The sequence below is a fragment of the Ochlerotatus camptorhynchus genome, unplaced genomic scaffold (genome assembly GCF_037179485.1).
Source record: "Ochlerotatus camptorhynchus isolate MF236.1 unplaced genomic scaffold, CSIRO-AGI_Acam_v1.1 ptg000361l, whole genome shotgun sequence".
In the NCBI taxonomy this organism is placed as follows: domain Eukaryota; kingdom Metazoa; phylum Arthropoda; class Insecta; order Diptera; family Culicidae; genus Ochlerotatus; species Ochlerotatus camptorhynchus.
This window is the reverse complement of record NW_027040849.1, coordinates 4197198-4212551: the sequence shown is the minus strand read 5'-3', so window position 1 is coordinate 4212551 and position 15354 is coordinate 4197198. Positions and strand designations below refer to the sequence as shown.

The 15354-nt window shown below is 40.2% G+C and overlaps 1 protein-coding gene across 5 annotated transcripts in view; it reads right to left on the bottom strand.

Annotated features, from left to right (window-relative positions):
- The window catches only part of Tmep (Transmembrane endosomal protein), a 121677-nt gene extending 107411 nt beyond the window's left edge, over positions 1–14266 (bottom strand). For 3 of the 5 annotated variants that reach the window (XM_065231852.1, XM_065231854.1, XM_065231857.1), the window contains exon 1: positions 14132–14266. The gene's annotated coding sequence lies outside the window, so the exon portion shown is untranslated. Of the gene's footprint in view, positions 1–14084 lie in introns of all 5 variants that reach the window. The other 2 variants (XM_065231853.1, XM_065231856.1) reach the window with 2 other exon arrangements.
- Between the last annotated feature and the right edge of the window lie 1088 nt (positions 14267–15354).

The window sequence follows — 15354 nt, the reverse complement described above, 5'->3', positions numbered from 1 at the left end:
AAGATGACGATAGAAGCTCTGAAAATAATTACGATTACGACTCTATGATTCCTGCAGAGCTCCCATCGCAAACAGCTTCATATCCGCCCGAGGCGTTGAGGCGAACAATAGGGAGCACTTCATACCAGGCAAGTACAAACCAGTTGACATCCAGTGTATCCAGATTGTCCATCTCATACCAGCAACGACGTAACTGACGATTACACTGGCAAGGCCATCAACGATCCTGTTGACAATCCTAGACTATTCCAACGTTCTGTGTGTCAAAGACCAGTTGAGGATATTCAACAAGGGTTGATGCTTTGCGATAGGGGACGCCTTCGTCAAGGCAAGTATTGCCGTAACAATCATGAAATCAGTTGTACCGGCTATGATTCCCCACAGTTTATTTCTGACGACCCTGTCACTCCCCATGAGGCATTATCTCGAGACGCCGCCGAACTCTGAAATTCCGCGATGCAGGAGGAGTATGAGGCTCTCATCAGCAACGGAACCTGGACTGTGACGGATCTCCCGGCAGGCCGAGAAGCTATTCGATACAAATGGGGCCTCATAGCCTAGTCAGTAAAGGCACGGTATTACCAAGCCGGAGGCGGCGGATTCGATTCCCGGTCCGGTCGAGGGAATCTTTCGGGTTGGAAATTTTCTCGACTTCCCTGGGCATAGAGTATCATTGTGCTTGCCACACAATATACGAATTCAAATTCATGCATTGGTATTGGCATCGAAAGCTCTCAATTAATAACTGTGCAAGTGCATTTAGAACACTAAGTTGAGAGCACGCAATAAGCTAATATGCGCTTAGCAATAAGCTTGAAATGCGAATAAGAAGAAGAAGGGTTTACAAAACCAAGCTCGACATGGATGGTAGACCAGCTCGTTACAAGGCCCAGCTGGTAATTATATGATATTCGCAGCGAAATGTGGTAGACTATGAAGAAATGTCACAGTTCCCTGCGATATCTCTTTGCTATGGTTGCACGTTTGAATCTCGGCATTGAGCAAATCCATGCGGTCACTGCTTTCCTCCAGGTGGAACTATCCCAGGAGAGATATATATATAGAGCAACCGGCCTATTTCGAAGACACCCACAACAAGTTCAAAGTGTACCGGCTCAACAAGGCGCTTTATGGATTAAAGCAATCAAGTCGCGTGTGGAACCAGAAGCTGGACACTGCTTTGAAGAAGTTTGGACTGGTTTCAATCGATTACGATCCCTGCGTGTACTACAAGATCACTGGCTTTTGAACGAACGCTTCCATTGTGTGTTACATTCGCGTTAACATTGTGTTCGCTAAAAGTTATTTTTAATTCGTTTGACTGTAGTTTTTAATCGTTTTTTCAACGTTGACGTATTATCTGGACCTGCTTTCATCGCTAAATTGTGGAGTTGATTTGTGAATTTGCTGTTTTGGACGATTCCGAAGGATTTAATTTTCAACCACATTCCTGTATTCGGGCTAACGCTATCATTTGTTGCTGTTCACTGAGTTTTGTTTTGTTCGCTGTAAGGATGGAGAAAAAACAGTGCGGAGAATGCCAGTTGGAAATCCACGAAATCGAGCGGTTGCGCTGCGGCTTTTGTGAGGTTTACTTCCACATCAGCATGCAATGTTGTGGTTTCAACCTCAGTCGTGCGAGCAAAGACCTATTCTCGCAAGGCAAGGCTGTATTTGTTTGTTCAAATTGCCGGGATAAAATGAATGGCAGAAGTGTGAAACAGTATTTTACTGATGAGCTCGCACACGACACGACTCCGTCACCTGATGGCTTAACGGCTCAGGTTCAACAACTGTTCAACTTGGTGGAATCGCTGAGTGATAAAGTTGACAAGTGCATTTCCATGGATATTCCTGCTGAGCGACCATCGACTCGATCAAGGAAGGGAAATGCCTGGCCCAGACTTGGTTTTAAACGTCGTCGTGGTAATGAAGGTGGACCGATTGGCACTTCTTCTGTGCGTGGGACCAATGCAATTGATCTCAGTGACTTGTCTGTACCGTGTCTAACACCACCGATCTCCCCTCCAAAGTTCTGGCTCTACCTGTCCGGATTACACCCGTTAATAACTGCTGAGGACATTCAAAAAATTACTTCTCGCTGCTTGGATCTAACAACACCTGCTGACGTCGTGCGTCTCGTTCCCAAGGAAGTGGATATGACGAAGCTGACTTTCATTTCCTTCAAAGTTGGCTTGGATCCATCGCTGAAAGAACTAGCTCTCGACGCTTCTACGTGGCCTGATGGGATATTATTCCGTGAATTCACCGACTACTCAAAAAACCAGTCTTGATCCAACGGCAATCCACTGACAAATACTTAAGGCTCTATCATGTGGACGGTGGAAACCCTAGGGTTAGCACCATTATCAATAATCATTCTTTGCGACATTCTGTGGACGGTGGAAACCCTAAACCCTGTACCATTCACCAAATATTCCCGCGCCAAATATTTCCATGTTGCAGAACACGACCCGTGAAGCTAGTCGTTTATGGGTTTATTACCAAAACGTACGTGGACTGCGCACCAAGATCGACGACTTTTACTGCAACGTCCTGGAGTGCAATTTTGACGTCATCATTTTAATCGAGACGGGGCTTAACGAGGCTATCAATTCGACGCAGCTTTTCGGAAGCAACTACAATGTGTACCGATGTGACCGAAGCCATATAAACAACAGCAAATCTCGTTTCGGAGGGGTTCTAATTGCCGTACATCATCGTTTCATCAGTAGCAGTGTCGTTGCAACGAGCGGAGAAACGATAGAACAAGTGTGTGTATCGACGAGGATTGGATCCAAGCGGCTATTGCTGTGTGCAATTTACGTTCCTCCAGACAAGAGCAAGGATCTCAGCGTTTTGAATGGGCATATTGAATCGATCCAAGAGCTTTGTAACAGTGGCTCTGACAGCGATTGCTTGCTGGTATGCGGTGACTACAATCAACCTGGGATATCCTGGAGTTGGGCTGATGGCGAGATTCGACCTGTGAACTCTGTTCCTTTACCAGTTGCTAGCTCATTCTTGATTGATGGCATGGATTTCCACAACCTGCATCAGAGAAATCTCGAGCGCAACCACTTAGGACGCATCCTGTATTTGTTCTTTTGCCATACGGACTTTCCTGTGGAAATCTCGAGATCTGTTTCACCACTCTTGCCAGTTGATCTTCATCATCCGCCACTAGTCGTCTGCTTACCATCTCTAGTTGATGACGGTGCACTGCTGCTGAATGCGAGTGATGAGCTTGCGTTAGACTATAGCAAGATTGATTTCGATGTTCTAATGGACTTCCTTTCCGTCACTGACTGGGATCTTCTTTTCGATGGACTGAATGCTGATGAAATAGCTGAAACGCTGTGTGCTGTGCTAAATAATTGGATGGATACAAACGTACCGATTCGTCGGCCTGCTGTTTTTCCTGCGTGGAGCACCGCTTTGCTACGAAAACTAAAACGAAAAAGAAATGCTTCGCAACGTAGACTTCGGCGATACCGTTCCCTGGCAAATAAGCGTAGTTTTCATTTGGCGTATAACGAGTACCGTAATCTAAACTCTTCGCTCTACAAATCGTACGTTTTACGAGTGCAAACTAATTTAAGGCGAAACCCCAAGAGCTTTTGGAGCTATGTAAACTCGAAGAGGAAAAATTCAACAATGCCTGCAAGTGTTTTTTTTTTCAATGACGTTGAATCGTCGATAGGCGGGGAGAAATGTGAGCTTTTTGCTGCTCATTTTTCGTCGGTTTTTGCCGCAGAATCCATCACCTCGACTGAACTTGTCTCGGCTGTTTCGGATGTGCCTTCAAACCTTATTGACATAAACACTTTTGAAATAACGCCCGTTATGGTAACTAATGCCGCCAAGAAAATGAAATGTACCTTCTCGTCTGGACCAGATGGCATTCCTTCTGCAGTGTATTGTCGTACCATCCACAGGGTAGCAATCTTGGCCCGTTGCTGTTTGTGTTGTACATCAACGACGCACTTCTTCTACTTGGAGATGGCTGTAAGCTTGCGTATGCCGATGACCTAAAGCTATACTTCGTGGTGCGGACTGCTGAGGATTGCATTCGTCTTCAATAGGTATTGGATCTGTTCGTTGATTGGTGTCGGAATAAGCTTACCCTCAGCATTCCTAAATGTATGGTAATGTCGTATTACCGCATCAGGCAGCCGATTGTTTTTGACTATGCCATCAACGGTGTGGTTCTTCAAAGAACCGACCAGTTCAGCGATCTTGGTGTTCTACTGGACCATAAGTTGACGTTCAACCTCCACCGCTCTGCTCTGATCACAAAGGCGAATCGCCAGCTAGGTTTTGTGTCGAAAATATCGAAGGACTTCATTGACCCACACTGCCTGAAAGCTCTCTATTGCTCACTTGTGCGACCAATCCTGGAAAATGCCTCCTTGGTCTGGTTTCCTCATCAGTTGACTTGGAGCTTGAGGATCGAAAGTGTTCAGCGCAAGTTTATCAGGATAGCATTACGTAATCTACCATGGCGTGATCCGCAAAATCTCCCGCCGTATTCTGATCGCTACAATCTGCTGAGCTTGGATACTCTGGAATGCCGACGGAAAAATCAGGAAGCAGTTTTTGTTGCCAAGCTATTGAATGGTATTGAATAACCATCGAACGGCGTTCGGTTACAACGAACCACTAACAACTATGATGCGTACGTTTACGGCTGTCGAAGAATTATTCGAATTTGGGGAATCTTCATCTCGCTTTTTGGCACGGATTAGAAACACTTGAATTGTTTTAGCTTTAAGGTTGTTTCATGTAGACAATAGTCCGATGAATAAAATTAAATAATAATAATAATAATAATAATAATAATAACAAAATTCTGTTCGTGGTGATGAAAGCAGCTAAAGGATAATCTGGCGAAGGAATTTCTCGCGGAGTCCAGCGAACCAATAACTGGGGATACAAATCAGGAAAAGCCAAGGGAGGATCTCACTCGATCAGGAAGCGTATGTGGAGTCCATACTCGAACGATTCCAAATGTCAAACTCCAATCCAGTAGCAATGCCACCGAACCCAAATGACAAGTTGACCAAGGAGATGGAACCCACTATGGACAAAGAGACCAAACAAATTAAGCGAAATCCGTACAAGGAGGCGGTAGGATGTCTAATGTACCTAGCGCAGTGTACACGTCCTGACATCTGTCATGCCATCAACATTCTGTGCCGTTTCAACGAAAACCCCGGCGAGAAGCACTGAAACGCTGTCAAGCATCTACTGAGGTAACTATGAGGCACATCGCATTGCGATACAGATTGGGCTACAAGCAGTGAGGACCGGAAGTCCATAACCGGATTCGTCTTCATAGCATAAGGTGGTGCAATTTCGTGGTACTGTAAGCGTCAGCAGACCGTGGCGCTTCCGACATATGAAGCCGAATACATGGCACTTTCGGCAGCTGTCCAAGAGGCTCTTTGGTGGAAATGTTTGAGGGCCATATTTGACATCGATGAAGCTGTGGATAAATTGCGACAATCAGAATACCGTAAAACGGGTATTATAGTTTTTTTTTAAGTATATTGTAAATATTTTTTACAGCAATGAATGTTTTTCAAATTTTATATTTTTAAAACAAGTACTGAGGATTCAAGAGTTAATTAGTTAGTAATATGTTGAACAAAAATTAAAGCATTTGCACTATTTTTTTTGTATTGTGACCGAACCTCAGTATTTTGATTTGGGGTTACTTTGATAATGCTCGATGAATGTAGAAAAAAATAAGTGAAACTCAAACAATTTAGTTCTTTAAATATGAAACTTTGAATGAGTATATAATCAGAAAACTTCATAAGCAATAAGAATACAACATTGAATTTGTGATGGCTATATTGTAAGTGATGGTGTGAGGGTTTGAGTGCTTTTTCAAACAGGCAAAAAACACAAAAATCGGTTTTTTAATATTTTTGTAAAATATGTAACACATACTATATAAAAATTAAATACGATATCAACGGAAATACCCTAAGCTACAATAAGGAACCAATGTTTCTTATTTGGAAAAAGCACAACGAGTAAATTTATTCTTTATATTATACTATCTAAGTTACCCGCATTATCAAAGATACCCCGTTTTACGGTACAATCATAGAGGTAACTCTAAGACTAGAAGGTCCCGAAGAAACGTGCTCAACTTTTTGGCTCAGCTCTGGTGCTCTCTTCGGTCCCAAGCTGAGCACCCCTCGAAACATAGGAAAATACACGAACTCCTCATTTTATCTGTCAAACATTCATAGCGAATCAAAACCAGCGTTGCCAGATGTACCGATTTATCGGTATTTATACCGATTTTCAAACTTGATACCGATATACAGATAAGGTTTCTCAGAATACCGATTTTTGAGTTTTAATACCGATTTATACCGATTGCCTTTATACTGCCCGCACTGAATTATCAGAGGAAACTATTATGAGAGACTTCTATCTTCTTGAAAATTAAAATTTTTGAGCCTGCTCTAAAAAAATGTCATCTTCAAAAATGTCTAATGCTTGATACTCTTCGACTAATGCTTCCATTTCCTCGCCGTTTTTGTTACCAAGGAGTCGAGAAACAGCTGATGGCTCTTCCCAGTAATTTCTGGAAATCGAGAAATACTTTTATTCAGTAGAAAAATAGGCCAATAACACGTTAATTTTTGAACTTCCTGAAATTTCTTCAATCTTCCCTTTGAAGTTTCTTCCAACTTTCCCTAGGAATTTCCGTCCACCTTACCCTGTAATTTTCCGATTGCTCACAGAAAGCTATTTCGACTTTCCTTGGAAGCTTCTTCTGGCTTCGCTCGAAATGTTCTTCCGTCTCCTCCCGTCAGTTTTTTCAACTTCCCCGGAACTTCAGAAATGCTTCCAGAGTTTTATTGCGGTTTAATTATTTTCTATTCAAATCCGAGAACCCGCGAATCTCAGGAACTCCAATGAACTTAAGGAAACTGAAATATTTTGGAATCTTCACAAGCATAAAGAACTTCAAAGAAATTTAATGGTTTTCAGGATAGTTCCATTTGATTCAGGAGTATTGAGATAAATTTAGGGAAGCTCTGAGAACATCAGGACATATCAATTCAAGGAAATTTCTGAACCTTTAAAGAGTTCCGAGAAACTCAGGGAATTTCCGAAAACTTCAGTTAAGTTGCGAGAGGTTCATAAAATTTTTGGAAACGTAACATTAGAAAATTGTGAGAACATTTTAAGGGAAGCTCTGTGTTTTTTATCGGCATTTTCGAGAAATTAAAAAAAAAATAAGAAATCGGGAAGATCATAGAACTTTAATGCTGATGTTCATTAATTAAAAAAAAATAACTGAAAGCGCTAAAGAAGATCCAGGGCTTTTAAAGAAGATAAGAGATTTTCCGGTAGTTCCATAATAATCAGGGAAGTTCCGAGTGCTTCGAGAATGATCAAAGAATGTCAAAACAGACCCATTAACTTTAGAAAAATTGCAAGAACTTCCGAGGAATTATGGGATATTCCAAAGTGCAATTCAGAAATGTATTTTTTTTTTTTTTAATTATAGTCACTTTAACGCTCTTGGATCATTCGTGACTTGTCCGGGGGTGAGATTTGAACTCGTGACTTTGGCGTGAGAGGTATGGATGCTAACCACTACGCCAGGGTCGCCCCCCTTCAGAAATGTTCTGAAAACCTCAGGGACATTGTGGGATTTCCAGGGATGTTTTAAGAATATCAGGAAAATTGCTGCATCAATAGAGGAACTTCAGGGAATATTGTGCTAACATCAGGTAGATTGAGGTTAGGGAAACGCCACTGGATTATTCACATAAGATTTTTTCACGCATACGTGTCGTTAATGCACATATATTCATAGCATAAAAACTGTAGGCTACAGTGCTGACACCACCAATGTTGGTGGCTTCAGCAACCCTCCTTCATGGCAGAGGATTGATAGTAATGGGACTCCAGGTAGTAGGTTGAGGAGGAGTATTGAAGCGAAAAACGAGGCAACCTGTGACTTCTTGAGTAGTGTAAGATTTTATAAAATAAATTTCACTTTAGTGCCGTTCACACACGAGGAACGTGTTTCTTATAGGCTCTTTTAATGCACCATCAATGTAGAGTGCGCTAGTCGATTTTGAAAAGAAATATCATCCAATCCATTTGTATACATCATAATGACGATTTTCAATACTAAAAATAATGTACATTCTATTGCTGGTGGATGATGATTTCAAGCACTTGCGGTGGATAAAGGAAAGGTGAAAATATTGCCATCTTCCTATACGGTGAAACTCTCCACCCTCATCACTCCTTTGAGGGTTCCCCTTTTTACCGCCAGAGGCTGAAACAATTGTTTAGCTTCTATTGGATTCGCCTATTTCTCTCTGCTCAATAAATATCCAAATAGCTCAACATGCATTTCTTCAGCAAAAATTACCCAACTACTATTATTTGGTCTTAGCTCATTCATGTCAACTTTGTAGCCAATTGGTTACCCATGCTGACTTCGGTTCTGATCACCTTCCAGTAACTTTTGAAATATCCCAAGAAATAATTTCTAATCCCAACAGCTCTACTTTCAATTACGATAGAGCTGATAGGGAGCAATATCGAACATTTATGGAATATAACTTTGATCCATATAATCCCTTTCGTATCAAAGATGATATTAAAAATGCTCTTGAATTTCTGACTTCTTCTATATAGTTGAAGCAAAAGCTAGTACCAAAATTCGAGGTTAAATTCGATTCAATTAGAATTGACGCCGATCTTCAGCTCTTGATCCGTTTGAAAAATATCCGTAGGAGGCAACATCAAAGAACACGCGATCCTGCCATGAAAATTATCTGGCGGGATTTGCAAAAACGCGATTCTCTGCCCTGAGGTCCAAAACTTTTGAAATTAATGTTTCGAAATTAAACTAGTGCGTATTTATCGATAATATCGATATCGATCTCTGAAAATATCGATATCAGTTCTGTAGTAGGCCTAGATGTAGTAGGCCTTGCCTGACTGTCATAAATTAGAGATTGATTCTTCTTTATCCGACCACCAACCAAGATAGACGTAATAAATAGTAGCTCTTAACAACAGCTTGTTTTACTTGTTGGCCTTGGTTACGGATATAGCCATTCCTTTCGGTGTATCGTTCAATCCCAAACCGAAACACACCGCAGTCGACGTCTCCAGCAGAAGCATTCCTCGGAAGACCAGTGCGCACCACTTTGGACCTACTGAAAAAACTTGTTCCTGTAACTGAAGCTGTCAAGAACCACAAACATTACGAACAGTTCAATTGGCGGCATGGAGCAGTCAAGCGCGAGTTTGAAGAAGATGACCTGGTCTACGTTGAACAGCATCGCAGAAACGCCAAGTCCTGGATTCCTGGTCGAGTCATCGAACGGAAAGGTTCCGTCAACTATATCGTTGCACTGGACATGAACGGGAGATCGAAGCTGGTGAGGTCGCATGTAAACCAAATGCGCCCTCGTCACACTTCTGATGATCCAGAGCAAGCGACGCAGCAACTACCATGAAGCTGTACCGTTGGATCCAGAAGTGCCATTCAATCACGATGTCCCTATTCCTGTTGGTTCCGTATCACTCGAAGCTGATGGTCAAGTGGCAAGTACGTCTGGCGAAAATCCTTTTTCGACAATCGATCATGAACCTGCTGCTCAAGATGGAGAACTTCAGTCCGCACAAAAGCCCGTGTCATCTGAAGCAGTTGGAGACTTTATTCGACGTTCTGTACGAGAATCAAGAATACCAAGATGGCTCTCTTCCTATGACATTTTCCAAAAGGGGGAGATGCAGTAGACCTAGATGTAGTAGGCCTTGCCTGACTGTCATAAGTTAGAGATTGATTCTTTATCCGACCACCAACCAAGATAGACGTAATAAATAGTAGCTCTTAACAACAGCTTGTTTTACTTGTTGGCCTTGGTTACGGATGTAACAAGTTCTATACCGGATTTTGAGTATCGATATCGGATCCAATATCCAATATTCAATGGAAAATACATCAAACATATTTCATTCTCTTCCAACTTCGTAATGCATTTTGAATATCAAAAACATCTGTCCACTCTTTGAGCCTACATCGCTCAAAATTCGCCGTGTTTTCGTTGTAATATTTGACAGAAGTTTCAGAGCCACCAGGAACAAATATGGGAATGTACTCTTCTTACTTGTCCTAAGTAAGATAAGGACCGTAAAATAACACATGTCATTAGTTCGATACCACTCCTCGCGTACCTACACATCAATTTCCGTACGAAGTCAGCCGTCCACTTCGGTTATTATTGCGTTGAACCATTCCCTCGTGATAACTCCATACCAAATTAGTGGTAGAGATCTTTCTGAATAGCTCGTCACGAACAAATTCTTCGTTGCCAGATCCTTCAACGGCACAGATAAAAATTCTGAATTTTAATAGTGATGCAAACATTCATTCACGTAAACTTGTATTTCATTTCACGCAACCAAGCAACTTGTAAACAATGTTGTTTACAACAATGGGCTTTTGTATACAATATTTTCTACATTGCATGAAATGTCTCAGAACTTTACATGGTATATAATGTAAACTTATATGATATGTGACGCTCCATTTATGTGCATCATACTGAACAGAAATTTACACTACTTTTTCGAACTGTGTGGAGATAGAACCATGTCGATGATTATTAACATCTGACCGATATTGAATTTCAATTATTGTTGATATCGGCCAGATATTGACCAGAAACCAAGCCTTTCGTGATATGAAAGCAACGGTCATCAGCGGTCGGAAAGAGTTGGAACTGGTGGGGAACATTGTTGGAGACCGACTATAGAGGATGATGAATAGACTTCTGTAGTTTGTTTTGTGAGAGTGGCAACATTATTTGAATTAAGGGTACTAATGGGGTCTGACTAACTGCATCTTTCTCTTGAGCCCACTCAAGAACCTACATTTCGTATGTAGATCTATAAGTGAACTGCTGGTCTGAGTTCTTCTGGTATATTCAATGAGAAGATGTTCCTGAATATACAGTCAAACAGCACTAATGTTGTGAATAACTTCAATGACAGTGCTCCCATTTTATTTTCGACAATCCAATGCCTACGAGATTGTGCCGATGGATGTGCCCAAGCTGTGTCCAATCTAATTTCGGCACATTGTGCTGAGTTACTTACCTCTTGGAAAAAGCTCAAAAACATGCTATGCAATTCGAGAGATCCCATAATTTCAGTTTTGACCTTACTAGTCCTATTGAGAATCAGGTTGCTCGAGATTATCTGAAAATTTTCTCGGGAAAACATTTTTTATGATTCCTGGGAACTGATTTGCTAACTAATAACACATACAATACAGGTAGAGGAATGATTCTTATTTCATTTGGTATAGTTTGTTCACAAAATTGAGCTTTAGTTCGCGAGAAATCGGTGATTGACGTGTTTGTTTACAAAACCAATTACGCCCTAATCTCGAGGTTCTCTGGAATTGTTTATTATTTTGTCATTAGGGTGACCATTTCCATGTAAGGGTGGTCTAAAATATCGATTTTTTTTTTCTAAAATGAATGTTTTTCAAAAACCGTAAGTTTTGAACCACTAGGCCAATTTTTAAGATCAAAATGTCAAATTAAAGGTAATTAAAGATACCTTTAAGGAAAAATATAATGACATTAAAAAAAATAATTGAAAAACATTGAATGTTATGTTTTACGGTTCTCATGGTTGGTAGACAGAGGACGCAATATGTTTTTATATTTTTTCCTCAAAATTTAGGTTTTTTACACAACATATAAAAAAAATCAGCGATGTGTTTTTTTTTTCGTTTTTAAGTTGTATTTTCTTGAAGTTATCAACTTTAGGATTTCGCTCAATACTCCTATGTGACTAGACTACCATGCGTCTCCAATGATTTATAACAATTGTAACATAGTCACGACGCTTAAAAAACATAACCCTGTAGTTCTACGGTGGTCCTACGTCAAAAATGCAGTCGTGTCTCAGACACAACTCCTTCATTTTTACAACAGTTTTAATATTTCTCAAATAAGATACATTCCGAAGTTTGATCAAATTTGATTGCTAATGTGTTAGATTTTTTTTTTTTTTTTTTAATCTTTATTTTAGAGATTTTTAGCCTGAGGCTAGTTCATGTGTTAGAAAGTTTTTAAAGATTTTTTTTCCCTATTTATAATTCAGTATGAAAAAATACGATCTGTGATAGATCATTTTAAGTATTTTAGCAGCCCCATGAGAGTCTATATAGACGCTTTACAGTTCAAACAACACATAATTCTGGAGTCCTTTTTGATTGGGTCGTATGAAACAAACGTAAACAAATTGACATTTTAATGCTACCAGACACTACTCTACTTACTCTTCCTAAAGGCAAAATTTGGGCCCGCTACCTCATTTCTGTATCATTTTCTCGTCAAAATACTATTCGTCGTACGTGCCAACTGACCAAAACATAGCTCAATGTTACATACGACACCTAACTTCTATGGGGGTGTCAATCGTCGTATGTAACAAAGTTGACAGAAGCGTAAAAACTGTACATAAGACCTGTTGTTTTTTCCTAATAAAAGTGCAAATTTAGCAAATATTCAATGTTAAACGGTTGAGGGTGGGCTATAAAATGATAACTACGCTTTTCGTGAGTAATTACTCATAATAATATATTTTTAAACCGCTAAAAAGTGCACGGTCGAATGAAAAAAAACACGGCATGCAAAAGGTCGTATAATATTGATTGGTTAAAAAACGTTTGTTTTTCAACAGGAACGCTATCAATACCTTACTCAGTTGATAGCAACACTCCTGAGATGTTAGTTAATGAGAATTTTGAAAGAATTATCCATCTCATTGAAAATAGAAACAATTTTTTGTTTGCCAGAACAAAACACCCCGTCTCTCTGATTGACAAAAATGTTACATACGACCCAATCGAAAAGGACTCCAGTATTATTTAAAACCATAAATTAGACTTAAAATAATCTTAAGGGTATCAAATTTCATGCATAATAGGAGTGAACATAATGTATACACCATATTATAGCATCACCATTGTCAGCTGTACCAAGATCGAAGGCACCGTCGGATCAGACACATATTTCCCCCCACAAATACTGGTTATTATAGGTTATTATGGTTCCTCGATGAGCCATCGGAAAGCATTAGCAAAGGTAGTCATTTTTGTAACAAGCTAAAGCACCAGCACGCTCTCAATTCGCCTTATGCAGACTGGCTGACTGAGGAGCGCTCACTTATACCAGATTGAACGACTGTAATACATATTTCTCACCATCGTTGTCGTCATTGCCGTATATATACATATTATATATTTTTTCTCAATGAAGAGACGTACCCCACTCTGCTGCTGTTTGCTACTAATTCCTTCAAGGTGATTTCGAGCAGCTTTTGCAGAGTATTGCATAGTAGAGCTTACAGCTTCTAGAGCGTGAAAGAAAAAGTTGTTCCGAGCATGATTCGTTCGTACCTCTCTATGCTACGAACCTACGTATACAAACTAGTAGATACAATTAGTCCACTTACCTAAATTTAAACGGAGTTCGGCAGGACGCCTAAAACAACTGATCCATCTGGAAGCGAAAATCCTGAGCAAAATCCTTGCTTGTTATTGATTTTGACGTTGTGTTCTCGCACTCCCTCACTCTGTCCGTTCTCCTCTCGTCGTCGCTGTCAAAAACAATTCCCATCAGGATCCAAGTGGGCGACGGAAGACATCTTCACGGCGTATCATCAAGGATATAATATCACCAGGCAGCACCGAAATTTCGAAAAATTCCTAGATTTTCCGGACCCTTGTGGGGCTAAATTCGATTAGCACAGCGAATTTTACTTTTAACAGCATAATTTTCCAGTTATGCTCACTTCCGTATGGGACGACGTAAGCCCCGTTTTTTTTATGCTCCTCATAATAAAACCACCACACATCACCAATGCTTCGCGCAAGACACTCGAATGGAATAAAAATTAGAATCTTGTTTCTTCACCACAGCTGCTTTGCTGCTGCTGACAAACTTTCTCTACTTGCATAAAAAAAACAACAATCAAACAAACAATATGCAAGCAGACTTTACCCACATCCAACGGAGAAGATTTTCACCTGGAAAATTCTTTCACACACCTTTTGCGAATGCACTCGCGACGCAGGAAAAGTCGCCACTTTTCTGCACCGACCTGTAGTTCAATGGGAAAATGGAAAACGAACTTGTTTCTTCGCACACGGACAAAGAATATGCGACGATGACGACGTCCCGCACTCGAATGGATGATGCGGATCGTAAAAAAGCGACGTCTTCGGGAGAAAAAAAGAACAGTAAAAAAATGACACCTAGAAATCGAAATGACAGCAGATGATCGTTGTGCACGGACCGGCATTGAACGCACTTTTTATTTATTGCACTGACGGTGTGAATGGAGCTGAATGTTCCTTTAGAGATGATTATTTTAAATGCAACAAATTCAATTTCAAACGAAAATGTATGTACATATTGCCATTAATTGGGTTCTTTAAGGGTATTGAGGTAAATGCATATTCGTAATCTGTATTAAAAATGGAACCCAAACCCAAAATTTCATCAATTTTGGTACACTGGAACTATTTTAAATAAGTACGATTACATTTGCAAAAAATCACCTTATTAGCGCCCCTCGGTGTCACTTTGTATGGGAGCGAGCTGTCAGTTTGTTAAGTTAGTGTCAAACAGTGAAGTTATTATTTTGCTTTAAATCTTGATTTAAACATCAAGATGAGAGTGTGTGGGTTCGAAAAAAATATCGCTGTACTCAGAAAACGAAGCTCTTTAAGATGATGTATAAAAACCGATACATTTTTCAAAATTAAAGAACCCAATTAGAAAGAAAATCTCAGAAAATTCCCACCGACCTCGGCTGGGATTGAACCCAGACCCATTGGGGTATTAAACAATGGTTTTAGCCGTCGATTTCTCGCGAATAAAAGCTCACTCATAAAAAATAATGTTAGAAATGTTTCCTCTACCAGCTAGCATTGTAATTTTGGAGAGGTAAGATCATTCGCGAGAAATTGACGGCTAAAGTCATTGTTTATAAAAGCAATTACGCCCCTTTGAAATGTTGGCACTGACATCATCATTTTTGTGATTGCGGATCTTAAAACTAGGTGTGGCATGACCAGTTTTGGCTTTGCCAATTGGCGAATCAAAGCAAAGTCAAAACTGCCCGAATAAAAATTTACATTAACAAAGTTTGATTTTGACGTCTATAGTCGCGTCCATACTTTAAGAATACACAGAAAAAAATGTCCAAACTGCTGCAACCAGGTCAATCCATCGGTTGTGTAATATAACGTTGTACCATAGAGGTAAC